Here is a 15619-nt window from a genome sequence, read left to right as displayed (position 1 = left end):
AAAAGGAGAAAGGTACCTTGTAACACCCAATTGAGGAGGTTGACTATTGTTGCTGATGATATCATTGTCATAAAACACTTTACAGTGTCATTTCAACAATGAACTAGAAACTGAATAATATTTGATAAATGAAAGGTTTATGGGGATTGACTTAAAAGTGGGAAGTCATCTAAATTTAAACCTTTATATAAAACAGTTAAATGATTTGCAATATATCTCTGAGGAGAAAGATATCATAGACAGAGAAGGGCAGAGGGAAACCAAATGTATGCTGTGCTCTCCTCCACTTGGGACTAATCTGCCGAACATGAATCACAACTAAGTTGATGAATGGGCCTTTGCACTAGTGCTATTGGTTTCATTGGGATTTCGGCTCAGGCTTACCATGTTCCTGTTTCTTTTTTTTTATTTAGGAGTTTTATATAATAAAAAGAAAAAAAAACAAAGATGCAATTACAAAACAAACTAGCAAACAAAAATAACAGTTAAAAAAGATAGCAGAAAATAGTTTTCTTGCAGCTTAGTTTCTATGTTCTTACTCCTTAACAGTGTATTGTTTAATACTTTGCTTACAGAAACAATGTTTTTTTCACAGAGTTCCCTTTTACAACTCAGGTTTCTTGATGTTAGTTCAAAACTGTTTCCCTTTACAATGGACCAGGGATCCTCCTTAGAGCCAAATTCCTTTTAGATACAGGGCAGGAATTATTCTTCTTCACCTAACAAGATATAACCCTTCTCCATTTGGCTTGAATGGGAGTCTCTTCTTCCTACCCAATCACTCTTTGCCAAACCCCTTCCCCATCCAGTGGCTGTGTAAATGGGTTTCAGCTTGTGCTGGCATTTATACTTGAATTCTCCCTCAAAACAATGATGTTACAGTTAGGGCAAAAGATTTCTTTTCCCTTATGCCAAAGGGGAACCTGTCTGACCTTCTCTGTCAGACTCTCACATGCACACTCTCCTCAAAATCCTGTCAACAACCAACTCTCATCCTGAAGGCTGGTTCTGACTGGCCAGAGAGAAATGAGAAGCCTGTCAATCAAGTCCTTATTTCAGGCAATTATTAACTTATTCCCTCCCAACTCTCTAAGTGTTGCACTTAGGAAACCTTTAAAGTTCATTCTGTCACAGAGGGAAATGAGAGTTTTCAGAGGAAAGGAGTGAACAGAGAGTTTACATATCCTCAGTTTGCTGAGCTGTGTAGAGTACATTGTCTGTCCTGATGGTCCAGAGGTTGAGAGAGACGGACTTCAGTGGGGTTTCTGAAGGTCCCAAGGAAAGGATGGCTGGTTCCAGAAGGGAAGAGTGGAGTGGGCCAGCAGAGGGGAGTAGACTGCCTGCTTTTGGCTAGCTGAACAGCAATAGTTGAAAAAAGAGCCCACACACAAAAGGTTATCAAAGAAATAATTGTAATGTCTAGAAATTCAGTAAAATCAAAAAGAGTCCAGTAGCACCTTTAAGACTAACCAACTTTATTGTAGCATAAGCTTTCGAGAATCACAGTTCTCTTCATCAGATGCATGGAGGGCAAGAAGAAACTGGTCAGATATAGAGGAGGAGAGGGGAGGGAGGAGTACATGCAAACGGCTGCTTCTGATATGGAGATCAGTTTGCTTCTGTTAAGGAAATCAGTTACTTCTGATAATAATATAACCATTCATAGTCCCTATTCAGTCCCAGTCTAACTGAGTCAAATTTACATATGAATTCCAATTCAGCAGCTTCCCGTTGGATTTTGTTTTTGAAAGGTTTCTGTTGAACTACAGTGACCTTTAAGTCTTTGATGGAATGTCCTGGTAGATGGAAGTGTTCTCCCACTGGTTTCTGGATGTTGCCATTTCTAATGTCAGATTTGTGTCCATTTATTCTTTTGCGTAGAGCTTGGCTGGTTTGTCCAATGTACAGAGTAGATGGACATTGTTGGCACATGAGGGCATATATCACATTGGAGGATGAGCAGCCGTAAGAGCCAGAGACAGTGTAGATGATGCCATTGGGTCCTGTAATTGTATTCCCTGGGTAGATATAAGGGCAGAGCTGGCATCTGGGTCTGTTGCAGGGTCTGGTACCTGTGCTGGTGACTCTGCTGGCCGATTCATGGTTGTGAGTAGGGGTGTGCAAGCCAAAAATTTTCGGCTATAGCTGAAAGTAGAAAGCCGAAAGAAGATTCTCTATCGTTAAAGCCGAAAGCCGAAACAAGAATCTCTTTCGGCTTGGGGCTTTCGGGATTCTTTCGGCATTCTTTCGGCATTCTTTCGGCTTTTTTCTATGGGAAAATGCCTCCGTCTTCCAGGACGCCTGGAGGAGGCATTTTCCCACCGAATAAGCCCAAAATTGGTGGGGACCTTCCTCTAACCCTTCTCTAACAACCACCCAAGTTTCAGACAGATTGAACTTTGGGGGGCCATGTTATGGCCCCCCAAAGCAGGTCCCCCATCCTCCCATAAGAAAGCGAAGGAGCAGCATATTGTTAGCATGCTGCTACTCATCTTTCTTCATTATTTCCTATGGGGAAAAAATGAGGCAGGCTTCCTTTGCCAGGGGTGGCATTTTGCATGCAAAATGCCCCCTTACCCTCAGGGGCCCTTCTCCCACCCCTCCTCCCACCCCCCACCAAGGCTCAGCCTGCTCCCACTTGGGGGGGCCATTTCATGGCCTCCCCAAGTAGGTGCTCTGCTCTCATCTCTAACACTGACAGCTGGGGGAGGCTTGTCGTGCCAGGGGTGGCATTTTGCATGCAAAATGCCCCCCAGCCCTCTGGGGCCCTTCTCCCACCCTTCCTCCCACCCCCCACCAAGGCTCAGACTGCTCCCACTTGGGGGGGGCATTTCATGGCCTCCCCAAGTAGGTCCTCTCAGCTCCTAAAGTCCACCCCTTACAGCCCCACACAAACCCAATTCCCCCCCAGCTGCCACACACAGACCTAAATCCCCACATTAGCCCCTCACAGACCCAAATCCACCCCCACCTGCCCCACACCCATAACCCCAGGAACAGGCTGGCAAAGGCCAGCCCTCTCCCTTTGTTCCCTATGCTGGGAACTTCTAAACTCTCTTTCCCTGGGCAATTCTGCACAGCCCAGGGGTGCCACAATGATGGGCACACTTCTGAGTGCCAGCTGGTCCCTGTGAAAGAGCACCTGAACCACAGACACCCTCCCTCAAATTCCCCCACCACCTACAGAGATGGCTGGCCAGCCAGCCCCATTGTTCCCTATGATGGGAACCAACTGCACAACAAAGAATAAAACAAAAACAACACAAAATAAAGTTTTAAAAAAATTATTTTCTCCCTTCCAAAGTACAAGTAGGCAAAGCATTATGACACATTACACCAGCAGTCCCCCACACAGAAAAATTAAAACAAAACTCACTTAACATCAGAGAATCACAAAACACGATTCCTGTCAAAAACACTTTATTTCTTGAACAGCTTTAGGTTACACAGCAGGGGGGAACACCAAAGGGCATGGCAGCACTATCTTACACAAAAATAACACAACTCACTTAACATCAGAGAATCACAAAAGCACAATTCCTGTCAAAAACACTTTATTTCTTGAACAGCTTTAGGCTACACAGCAGGGGGGGAACACCAAAGGGCATGGAAGCAGTATCTTACACAAAAATAACACAACTCACTTCACATTGAAGAATCACCCCAAAAAATTGCTGTCAAAAGCACTTTATTAATGTAACTGCTTTAGGTTACACAGTAGGAAGGCACCACAGAGCAGGAAAGCAGTGTACTACACAAAAATAACACAACTCACTTCACATCAGAGAATCACACAAACACAATTGCTGTCAAAAACGGTGAAGTGGGTTGTATTATTTTTTGTAGTACGTTGCTATCATGCCCTGTTGTGCCCTCCTACTGTGTAACCTAAAGCTGTTCAAGAAATAAAGTGTTTTTGCCAGGAATTGTGTTTTTGTGATTCTCTGATGTTAAGTGAGTTGTGTTATTTTTGTGTAAGATAGTGCTGCCATGCCCTTTGGTGTTCCCTCCTGCTGTGTAACCTAAAGCTGTTCAAGAAATAAAGTGTTTTTGACAGGAATTGTGCTTTGTGATTCTCTGATGTTAAGTGAGTTGTGTTATTTTTGTGTAAGATAGTGCTGCCATGCCCTTTGGTGTTCCCCCCTGCTGTGTAACCTAAAGCTGTTCAAGAAATAAAGTGTTTTTGACAGGAATCATGCTTTTTGATTCTCTGATATTAAGTGAGTTGTGTTATTTTTCTGTGTGGGGGACTGCTGGTGTAATGTGTCATAATGCTTTGCCTACTTGTACTTTGGAAGGGAGAAAAAAAATTTAAAACTTTATTTTGTGTTGTTCTTGTTTTATTCTTTGTTGTGCAGTTGGTTCCCATCATAGGGAACAATGGGGCTGGCTGGCCAGCCATCTCTGTAGATGGTGGGGGAATTTGAGGGAGGGTGTCTGTGGTTCAGGTGCTCTTTCACAGGGACCAGCTGGCACTCAGAAGTGTGCCCACCATTGTGGCACCCCTGGGCTGTGCAGAATTGCCCAGGGAAAGAGAGTTTAGAAGTTCCCAGCATAGGGAACAAAGGGAGAGGGCTGGCCTTTGCCAGCCTGTTCCTGGGGTTATGGGTGTGGGGCAGGTGGGGGTGGATTTGGGTCTGTGAGGGGCTAATGTGGGGATTTGGGTCTGTGTGTGGCAGCTGGGGGGAATTGGGTTTGTGTGGGGCTGTAAGGGGTGGACTTTAGGGGCTGAGAGGACCTACTTGGGGAGGCCATGAAATGCCCCCCCAAGTGGGAGCAGTCTGAGCCTTGGTGGGGGGTGGGGGGAAGGGTGGGAGAAGGGCCCCTGAGGGCTGGGGGGCATTTTGCATGCAAAATGCCACCCCTGGTAACACAAGCCTCCCCCAGCTGTCAGTGGTAGAGATTAGAGCACCTACTTGGGGAGGCCATGAAATGCCCCCCCCAAGTGGGAGCAGGCTGAGCCTTGGTGGGGGGTGGGAGGAGGGGTGGGAGAAGGGCCCCTGAGGGTAAGGGGGCATTTTGCATGCAAAATGCCACCCCTGGCAAAGGAAGCCTGCTTCTTCATTTTTTCCCCATAGGAAATAATGAAGAAGATGAGTAGCAGCATGCTAACAATATGCTGCTCCTTCGCTTTCTTATGGGAGGATGGGGGGACCTGCTTTGGGGGGCCATAACATGGCCCCCAAAGTCCAATCTGTCTGAAACTTGGTTGGTTGTTAGAGAAGGGTTAGAGGAAGGTCCCCACCAATTTTGGGATTATTCGGTGGGAAAATGCCTCCCCCAGACGTCCAGGAAGACGGAGGCATTTTCCCATTGAAAAGCCGAAAGAAAGCCGAAAGAATCCCGAAACGTTTCGGCTTTTTTCTTTCGGCTACCCGAAACGTTTCGGCATTCCCCGAAACGTTTCGGCATTCCCCGAAAGAAGCCGAAACACTTTTGTTTCGGCATTCTTTCGGCATTCTGAATGCCGAAACGCACATCCCTAGTTGTGAGTGAGAAGTCGTTTAAGGTTGGGTGGCTGTCTGTAGGCAAGGAGAGGTCTTCCACCCAGGGCTTCTGAGGGCCAAGCTACACATGACGAATGACACTTGAATAGCAATTGTATTTCTCCCTGTTCACTTGCCCTCCACTCAATCCACTTGCTGTTCAAGTGTCATTCGTCATGTGTAGCTTGGCCCTGAGAGAGAGGCATCATTTTCCAGGATGGGTTGTAGCTCACTGATGATATGTTGGAAGGGTTTGAGCTGGGAACTATAGGTGACAACCAGTGGTGTTCTGTTGTTAGTTCCTTTAGGTTTGTCCTGGAGCAGGCTGTTTCTGGGTACTAGTCTGGCCCTGTTGATTTGTTTCCTCACTTCATTTGGTGAGTACTGTAGTCCCAAAATGCTTGTTGTAAATCTCTTAAGTGGGAGTCCCGATCAAGAGCATTGGAGCAGATACGATTGTAATGTAAGGCTTGGCTGTAGACAATTGACCGAGTGGTATGTTTAGGATGTAGCTGGAGGCATGTAGATATGAGTATCGGTCTGTGGGTTTCTGGTATAAGGTGGTATTTATCCGTCCATTATGTAGTTGTACAGTGGTGTCCAGGAAGTGTACCTGTTGCGTAGAGTGGTCCAGGCTCAGGTTGATAGTAGGGTGAAAGTTGTTGAAGTCCTGATGAAATCTCTCAAGGGCTTCCTTCCCATGGGTCCAAATGATGAAGATGTCATCCAGGAATCTTAAGTATAGTAGTGGTTTCAGTGGATGGGAGCTGAGGAAGTGTTGCTCCAAGTCCGCCATTAATATGTTAGCATATTGTGGTGCCATGCGTGTGCCTATGGCTGTGCCATTAACCTGTAGATATAAGCTGTCACCAAGTTTGAAGTAATTGTGAGTGAGTATGGAGTGGCAAAGTTCAGTGGCGAGGTGTGCTGTGGTTTTGTCCGGGATAATATTCCTTATGGCTTGCAGTCCATCTGCATGTGGGATATTGGTGTATAAAGCCTCCACATCCATGGTTGCTAGGATGGTGTCATCTGGTAGGTTGTCAATGGACTGTATTTTCCTGAGGAAGTCAGTGGTGTCCTGTAAATAACTAGGTGTGCTGGTGGCATAGGGCCTGAGGATAGAGTCCATGTATCCTGAGACTCCTACTGTGATAGTGCCTATTCCTGAAACAATGGGGCGTCCCGGGTTACCTGGTTTATGGATTTTGGGTAGTAGGTAGAATCTTCTTGGTTGTAGTTCCTGGGGTGTGTCCGTATGGATGCATTCTTGTATGTCCATGGGGAGAGACTTTAAAATTTTATTGAGTTCTCTTTTGTATTGCTCCGTAGGGTCAGAAGGTAGTATTTTATAGAATGTTGTGTTGGAGAGTTGTCTTTCTGCTTCTTGTAGGTAGTTATGCTTGTCCATGATGACAACTGCTCTGCCTTGTCTTTTTTTTTTTTGAAAAATTTTTTATTGGGTTAGAATCCATTATTTTTACATTTACATTCAATTTCCCCCAATTTTTCATCTCTAACCCCCTCCCTTTCCCCCCCTTTTGTTGACTTCCAACAGCTTTCCGACCCTTTGTCCCCTTTCCCTTACTTCTATTAGACTCCTCTATCTAAAACAAATATATATTCTCCATTAATCTAAGCAGTACAGCCTTAACTATTTTTAACATTGCATGCCCAAACTGTAAGTCTTTGTTTCCATCTTAGATAAACAATTTATCCCATTTTTCAATTTCAAATATTTCTATATATCATGAACCATGTAAATCATACATTCATTTAAATCAAACAATTTGACTTATTCTCTATGTATTACTCATTCTATCTTTTTGTAATAATTCTGCATAGCTCTCATCACGTAGTCAATCAATTTGACTCATCTGTATCTTCAAACATTCAGTTTGGTACATTTTACAAATCTTACCAAAGAAAGAAAATATTGTTGGTTAATCAATCCTTATATTTAATCCTTATAGTTAATTATTTTCTATCTATATTCTGTTTGTTAACCTATATATATCTATATGTATGTCAATCTATTAGTCTAACTGCTTATTAATTCACATTTATCTCTTCTCCCCCCGGTAAAGTCTCCCCCTCTACTTCAGTACTTCAGTAGTTCTCAAACTGCCACAGTTTTCCTCCCACCTCCCATTTCTTCTCCAGGTATTGTTTCAGCTTCTCCCAGTCTGTGTTAAACTGCCCTGAGTCCAGATCTCTCAATTTTCTTGTCATCTTATCCATTTCAGCCATATACAGCAATTTGTAAATCCAATCTTCAATAGTTGGCACTTCTTGTACTAACTGCTCTTGTACTAACTGCTCTGCCTTGTCGACAACAGTGCACTATATCACAATACCAGAGGAGTTAGCCGTGTTAGTCTGTAGTAGCAAAATCAAAAAGAGTCCAGTAGCACCTTTAAGACTAACCAATTTTATTGTAGCATAAGCTTTCGAGAACCACAGTTCTCTTCGTCAGATGCATGGAGGGCAGAAAGAAACTGGTCAAATATAGAGGAGGAGAGGGGAGGGGAGGAGGAGAGGAGGGATGTAAACAACTCCTTTGATATGGAGATGCAAACAGCTCCTTTTGATGTGGGGATCAGTTTGCTTGTGTAAAGGTTCAAAGGAGTTTGCCGTGTTAGTCTGTAGTAGCAAAATCAAAAAGAGTCTAGCAGTACCACCAAGACCATACAATTCCACTGCAGCACAAGCCTACGATAACCACAGCCCTCCCCGCCAGATGCATCTTTGTCAGGGACAGGAATCCCTGGTAAAACCACTACTGTGGCTTCATGCTCAGACTATTATTTTAATGCCCCGATGATGCACTGATTTTTGCCTTGAGCCTTTCCTACAGAAGTATGGCAGGAGAGATTTTTTCTCCTCATAAAAGCCTTTTGAGATTGCTTAGAATGGAGCTTTGAGTGACTACTAAAGTTCTAGTATGCTTCTAGTCCCTCCGCAAGTCTCAGTCCAATCTAACTCCACTGGCATAGCTGCCATTTTGTATTGCTTATACGCTCTTCACTGAATCAGGATCCCTGCATTCCAGTATGTAATGAATTCAGAATCATTCTGAATTCATTAGGGGTAAAATTTAGTAAAGTAAACCCTGTGGCAGTAAACTATTGAAGGAGTAGTTGTTCCCCAGGCATAAATACATCTATGTTGCAATGGCTGTGAGGAAGAAACTTGGCTTTGCTGTATTCTTTCCCCAAATCTCCCTAAGCAAACTTACCACTGAGGCTTGAAAAGAGAAGTGAAACAACTTCATAATTATAATTTGAAATCAGTTTTAAAACAAAGGAAACATAGAGCTTGCTTGCCCTTAACAGAAAAGAATAACTTGTCAGAAATTAGAAATAATCAGTACAGTCAGATGCTAATGTGAACTTAAAAGGAAGCTATGGAAATTAAAAGTAGAAATGCCATGCATTTAACCAGGTCAATACTACGCACCATTTTATCTGCCAAAGATCTCATTCTCCTTTCCCTAGCTCATTTGGAAACATGGTTGACACAAGAGTCCGTGAGGTAGACTATGCTCTGTGGTACATCTGGTATTGAGTTAGCACCAAAGTTGGTGGAGAAATCAGAGCAAGACATTAGAGGTAGGGCCAAGCTACACATGACGAATGACACTTGAACGGCAAGTGGATTGAGTGGAGGGCAAGTGAACAGGGAGAAATACACTTGCTGTTCAAGTGTCATTCGTCATGTGTAGCTTGGCCCATAGACAACTTGCTAATTCCCATGTGTTAGAAATTACTGATGTTAGTCCTGACTTTGGTACAGGTTTATTCTACTATGGGTTTGCCTTTGAACTAGACATTTTGCAGATTCCTGCCCAGTATTTAACAGCAACAACAACAACAACAACATTCGATTTATATATCGCCCTTCAGGACAACTTAATGCCCACTCAGAGCAGTTTACCAAGTATGTCATTATTATCCCCACAACAAAACACCCTGTGAGGTAGGTGGGGCTGAGAGAGCTCCGAGAAACTGTGACTGACTCAACGTCACCCAGCTGGCTTCAAGTGGAGGAGGGGGGAATCAAACCGGGTTATCCAGATGAGAGTCTCGTGCTCTTAACCACTACACCAAACTGGCATCTCACCAAATGTCCTTCTCTGGATGCCCCAAGGTTTTTCCTGAATGCTATTATTCAGCTGTTGCTCAGCATGTGGCTACCAACCTTGGCCATCTCTTTCAAGGTATTTTGCAGCTTCTATTAATGTGAAAGTGATATAGAATGGAGTATTCTGCCAAAGCGATACTTAGATGTTTGACAACAGAACAAGAAGTTCTGATGGCTAAAAGACACATTGTCACTTCTACAAGAGAGAAACCATGAGTCAAATGCCCATCTGTAATACGATAAATCTGTCATCTGTTCTAGTAAAGGTACTCCAAATTTAACACTCACATGATGACAGTCTTGGCTCATGACTAATCTGTTCTTTTTGACAAGCTTGCTTGAGTACAGGATGCATCTTTTAAAATAATGTTACAAATTCAGTTTCTGTCATTACCCAATATAGTGGTATGACGGCACACCCTGCCACTCATGAAACGCACTTGGGCCGGGGGCCACTTTTGCCTCTGCGCAAGGAGGGAGAACTGCTCTGCATTCCCGGGCATCTGGGTCTTTGGGGAGGCAGGGCTTGGCCCTATAAAGGGCAGCTCTGCCTTCTTAGGACTCAGTCAGCTGTGAAAGCTCAGCCCACCCACCACACCCTATAGCAGTACAGGATTAGCTGGTTGCTGGTTACCAGGGCCAGGTAAGACTTTTTTCTCCTTTTTCCAAATTGGCTCAGGGAAGAGGTGTTTTTTGCCTACCTTGTACTGTTCTGTGGGAGTGATATTTGAATTGGTGGAGCTGTTATCTAGGTCTCTGGCAGGTTAGATTTGAGTAGACAGAGTGGGCTGGTGAGCACCTAGTGGCACCTTCCCTTTGGTCAGGAATTGAGGTCTGTCAGGTATCGGCTGGTGGGCTTTACAGCTGCCAGCTGAGAGGGCAGACTGCCTGTGGGACCCCTATTCAAGTCCTTCCTTCAGGCTCCACAGCTTGGGGTGTGTGGAACTTTAAGGGGGGAACCATTTGTCTGGCCAGCTGGGTTACAGCCATGCACATAGATTGCTCGCACCTAGAGCAATGGGTGCTCACCCAGTCAGGTCAAGGAGGAGGTCCAGGGGAGACCCTTTGGTCCTGACCTGTACTGCTAGTATGCCCTTGCAGTTATTAAGTTTAATATTGGTCAATATATGTCCCCGATTTATACCCAAGCCTTGTTTCTGTTTCTTCTTTCAAAATGGGGGGCAGAGGGCAAACCTCATTTATGTTTGAATTGTCTCAGTTCTGTTTACATTGAATTCAGTCATACTTTTCCCCAATATGCCCTGTTGAATTTAAGAAATCTAGATCTACTTAATGTGCATGGGAAAGCCACTGGATCTTGTATACAAGAGCCAAAGTTCAGTTAACCTATTTTGTGAAGGCAGTTCCATATTTATATTATGCCAAAGCACTGATAAACTGCATGTATAGGGAATTCTAAATTTCAAGAGACAGACTGATCTGTTTATTTTTGTTTCCCTAGACTTTTTGCCAAGGTCTTAATGAATCTATAATGTATATATTTGACATATATTTTATTTCCCTGCTATGCTCTATTAAAGAACTCTCTTAGATATTTTTAACCATCTTTATTCTATAATTAATGCTCATTAGCCCTTGGGGGGTAGGGGGAAATGGAAAGACAGAACTTTGGTCTATAAATTACCATCTGCCTGAAGCCAAAAAGCAAAGATCCAAAAAGCAAAGATCATAACCCTGTACCTCATGTTAGTTAATCCAAAATAATGACCAGTCATGTTTCCAGACTTGAGCTTCATTCTCCCTTCAGACAGTGTAAGTCTAATGGTCAGTCTAAGTTTAGGATCTGGGAAACCAAGGTTCAAATCCTTATTCTGCCATGGGAGCTTGCTGGGTGACTTTGGGCTGGTCATTCTCCCTTAGTCTAATCTACTTGATACGGTTCTTTTGAGGATGAAAATGGAGCATGTGAGTATGATTTAAGTGGTTTTGGGTCCTTACTGAGGGGAAAAGAACAGAATAAATATCTAAAATACACACATTTGTTATCCTAGCAGCATGGTTGTCTTGAGAACATGAATGAAAGAAAATAGATGGCCTCTCCCATCAATAACACAGCAAAATAAAGAGGAACCCTCAAGGGAGAGAGAAAAAATACTCAACTGTTTTTTACCACATTAATACATGTGATTATGATATATTATGTACCCTTTTCATCACAACACAGTACTTAATAAATGTATATATGCTCTAGCAAAACTCAAAGTCCTTATAACTATTCATTAAAGCAGTCCTGTATCCGAAGCAGTCCAAGGTAAGTAGTCCGTTGACTGTGGGAGTGCTGAGAAGCAAAGTCCGGGCCGTACGCCCAATCCGGGGCCGGCTGCACACTCAGATTTCGTAAATTCCTTCTTCAGGGGCGTGGCCTAATAATAATAATACAATAGTACAAAGCGATCAACAACCCCCCCCCCATTAACAATGTTCAAAACCAGACAAAATCACTTACAATACTGACCTCTGCAATCAATTTCTAAACGCTTTACGCGGACGCTCCAAGGACAAGGCGGCTGTATCTTCTCAAGCGCTCCCAGAACGTCATTAGAGAACCAGTATAAATATGTTTCCTCTTTCCGTATTTAAAGGGAACGCATCCACGCCTCACCCCGTTACAAAAAACAATTCAGAGATAATTCCAGATTCAGACCCTCCGGATGCCTAGTTTGTAACGTGTGTATCCAAAATGCTTCCTTTTGTAGCAGCATTTTATGATCGCTTTTTTGTAAAACACTCAATACCGCCACTCGAAAGTGCACCCCAGAGTGTTGATGGGAGAGAAAGTGTTGAGTCATTGGAGCCTCCATGACCTTGTTCTTAATACGAGAAATATGCTCCAATACACGTACCCTAAATGGTCTAGTAGTGCAGCCCACATAGTATAAGGGGCAGGTGCGCTCAATTACATACACGACATTGGATGTTTGGCACGTGGCAAAGTGATGAATAGAAAGGGACTTACCCTTAATGATCAATTCCTGACCCTCCCAAATATTCCTACATATCCCACAATGTCCACATTTAAAGTTCCCTACTGGTAGATGTCTTTCAGCGGGGATGTCAGCTAATTTTGCCCTAACTAAGCAGTCCCGTATGCTTTTATTGCGTCGAAAGCCACATAAAGGATGTGAAGCACAACCCTCAATGTCGCTAACCAATGGCCAATAATGATTAACAACCTTTTTAATTTCATTGGCTAAAGGTGAGAATTCCAATGCCCATTTAATTCTGTGGTCTGTAGTTCGTTCCTGTATTTGAAACAAAGAATCTCTATCCCTAGCCCGTGCACGTGAAAGTGCTGACATCACCACCCGCTGCGGGTAATGCCTATTCACAAATTGCTGACAAAGTGCTTTACCGTCCCTCTCAAAATCTTGTGTGGTTGTGGAATTTCGCTTAATACGCAACAGCTGACCATAAGGAATATTTGCTTTAAGGAGATATGGGTGAAACGACCCGAAATCCAAATAGGAATTTCGATCTGTAGGTTTAAAAAAAGTTCGTACTTGCACCTTATTGTTCATGCTCCGATAGGTAGTGACATCCAAAAAATCAATTTCAAAAGGATGATGATGCCACTCAAATTTGACATGTTGATCCCTAGTATCCAACCATTCACAAAAAGATTCCACCTTGTCCCTACCCCGGAACAAAAAATATAAATCATCAATAAATCTCCCATACCAAAGTATGGATGTATGGAAAGGGTTGGACTCATGTAATATATGCTGCTCCTCCCATCGACCCATAAATAAATTAGCGATACTGGGAGCCGCCGAACAACCCATAGCGACCCCTTTAATTTGCAAAAAGAAAGAATTCTCAAACTGAAAATAATTCTTCTCTAAAACCAAATCTAACAGCTGTAACAAAAACTCCACTGGGTAGGGAAGATTGCAAAGGGATCTCAATGTATCCTCAATAACCCTTCTAGCCATTTCGTGCGGTATAATGGTGTACAAGGACCGTACATCCATGGTCAGAAAAACAGTATCTTTATCCATCTCCCTGCCCTCAATCTGCGCAATAAAATCCCTGGTGTCCTTCAGAAGTGATCTAACTTGAAGAACAGCTGGTTGAAGCACTGAATCAAGGAGGATGGCTAAGGGTTCCAGGACGGACCCGCAACCTGAAACTATTGGGCGTCCCGGGGGAGATGTGACCTGTTTATGAATTTTAGGAAGAACGTAAAACAAAGGGATCCTTGGAGAAGTGACCAGGAGGGCCTTGTGAACATGCTCATCAATATCCCCCAGCTCCCGCGCTTCATCCACTACAATCTTGATAAGACGTTTAACATCATCCGTTGGGTCCGAGGGTAACCATAAATAACTAGTGTCGTCCCTAAGTGGTCTAAGAACCTCTCCCACATACATTGCTCGATCCAATACCACAACACCACCTCCCTTATCCGCTGGTTTTATAACCCGTTCCGTGTCACATTGTAGTGTGCGTAAAGCAACCTGCTCTGTTCTAGTTAGATTGTGCCAAATGTTCCGCTTCTGTTCTTCCAATGCCTTAATATCTTTCAATACCATATATTCAAAAGTATCAATCCTATGATCCATAACCGGTGGTACAAACTGTGACTGTCCCTTTAACCGCAGTGGTAACCGTCCGGGCGCACCTGAGTCCCATCTATCGGACTCCTTAAAGAACACGCAAAGCTTAATCTGTCGAACTAACTTGAATATATCTATTCTTGTCTGCAGGGATCTATATGTTGGGGTAGGAACAAACCCTAAACCCTTATTCAATACCGAAATCTCCACAGAATTAAGCGGGCGAGAGGACAAATTGTAAATTAAATTTTCATTCTGCCCCTTGGAAAACCTTTCCATCTGCCTCTGTCTAAAAAAGAAGCCGAAGATGAAGGACCCCTTTTAGAGGACAATATGGTCCTACTCCTAAGGTGTCTGCTACTGGGTCCCTCATCGCCAGAACTATCAGAGACCCCAGACGTTTCCAAATCTGAAAAAGAACTAACGGGCTCTGCCCAAGAGACCTTCCTTTGACCACCCCTTTGAACATTTGTCTGAGCCCACCAATAATAGACTCTATTATTAGCATAATCAAGCGTGTCCCTTTTAAATTTCTGTATTTTGATTTCCTTAGTGCGCACTTCAAATTGTTTCACTTGTTTTTCAATTTCATTGATCTTTGAATCATACTCCGCAACCGGAAGTGGTATCTTAAGAGCATCCATGTGTGTCTGAATCTCCTCCTGTAGAGACTCACTCTCTTTCCTACACCTTCTAATAATGAGTAACATCAAATCAAAACTACATTTGTTTAAAACAGAAGCCCAATCAGTTTTAAACATATCATCTGACCCGAACATGCCCGGAGGCTTCTGGAGACGAAGTCCCCGTGGTATGCGTTGGGCAGAAAAATAATCAAACAGTGTAGAGGCATGTAAGTCAAACTTAATCTTCTTGGACATGAGGAACTTCAGCATATCCCATTCATCCTTTACTGGAGAACTGGTCTCCGTAATGACAGAAGTCATTCCTGCCAAAATCTGCTCTTGTTCTTCTGCCGAAAAGGCTAATGTATCTTTAAACGAAGCCATAGTTCAAGAACGAAAGAAAATAGATGGCCTCTCCCGTCAATAACACAGCAAAATAAAGAGGAACCCTCAAGGGAGAGAGAAAAAATACTCAACTGTTTTTTACCACATTAATACATGTGATTATGATATATTATGTACCCTTTTCATCACAACGCAGTACTTAATAAATGTATATATGCTCTAGCAAAACTCAAAGTCCTTATAACTATTCATTAAAGCAGTCCTGTATCCGAAGCAGTCCAAGGTAAGTAGTCCGTTGACTGTGGGAGTGCTGAGAAGCAAAGTCCGGGCCGTGCGCCCAATCCGGGGCCGGCTGCACACTCAGATTTCGTAAATTCCTTCTTCAGGGGCGTGGCATAATAATAATAATACAATAGTACAAAGCGATCAACAACCCCCCCAT

General features: G+C 43.4%; 1 long non-coding RNA gene across 1 annotated transcript in view; it reads left to right on the top strand.

Annotated features, from left to right (window-relative positions):
* The first annotated feature begins 10203 nt into the window (after positions 1 to 10203).
* Positions 10204 to 15619, top strand: part of LOC129336488 (uncharacterized) — a 35003-nt gene continuing 29587 nt past the window's right edge. Inside the window, exon 1 of the long non-coding RNA XR_008597722.1 lies at positions 10204 to 10272. This is a non-coding gene — a long non-coding RNA (uncharacterized LOC129336488). The remainder of the gene's footprint in view (positions 10273 to 15619) is intronic.

The sequence above is a fragment of the Eublepharis macularius genome, chromosome 10 (assembly GCF_028583425.1).
Source record: "Eublepharis macularius isolate TG4126 chromosome 10, MPM_Emac_v1.0, whole genome shotgun sequence".
Lineage (NCBI taxonomy): Eukaryota > Metazoa > Chordata > Lepidosauria > Squamata > Eublepharidae > Eublepharis > Eublepharis macularius.
Note: the sequence above shows the minus strand (reverse complement) of the source record. Positions and strands in the feature narration are given on the sequence as shown.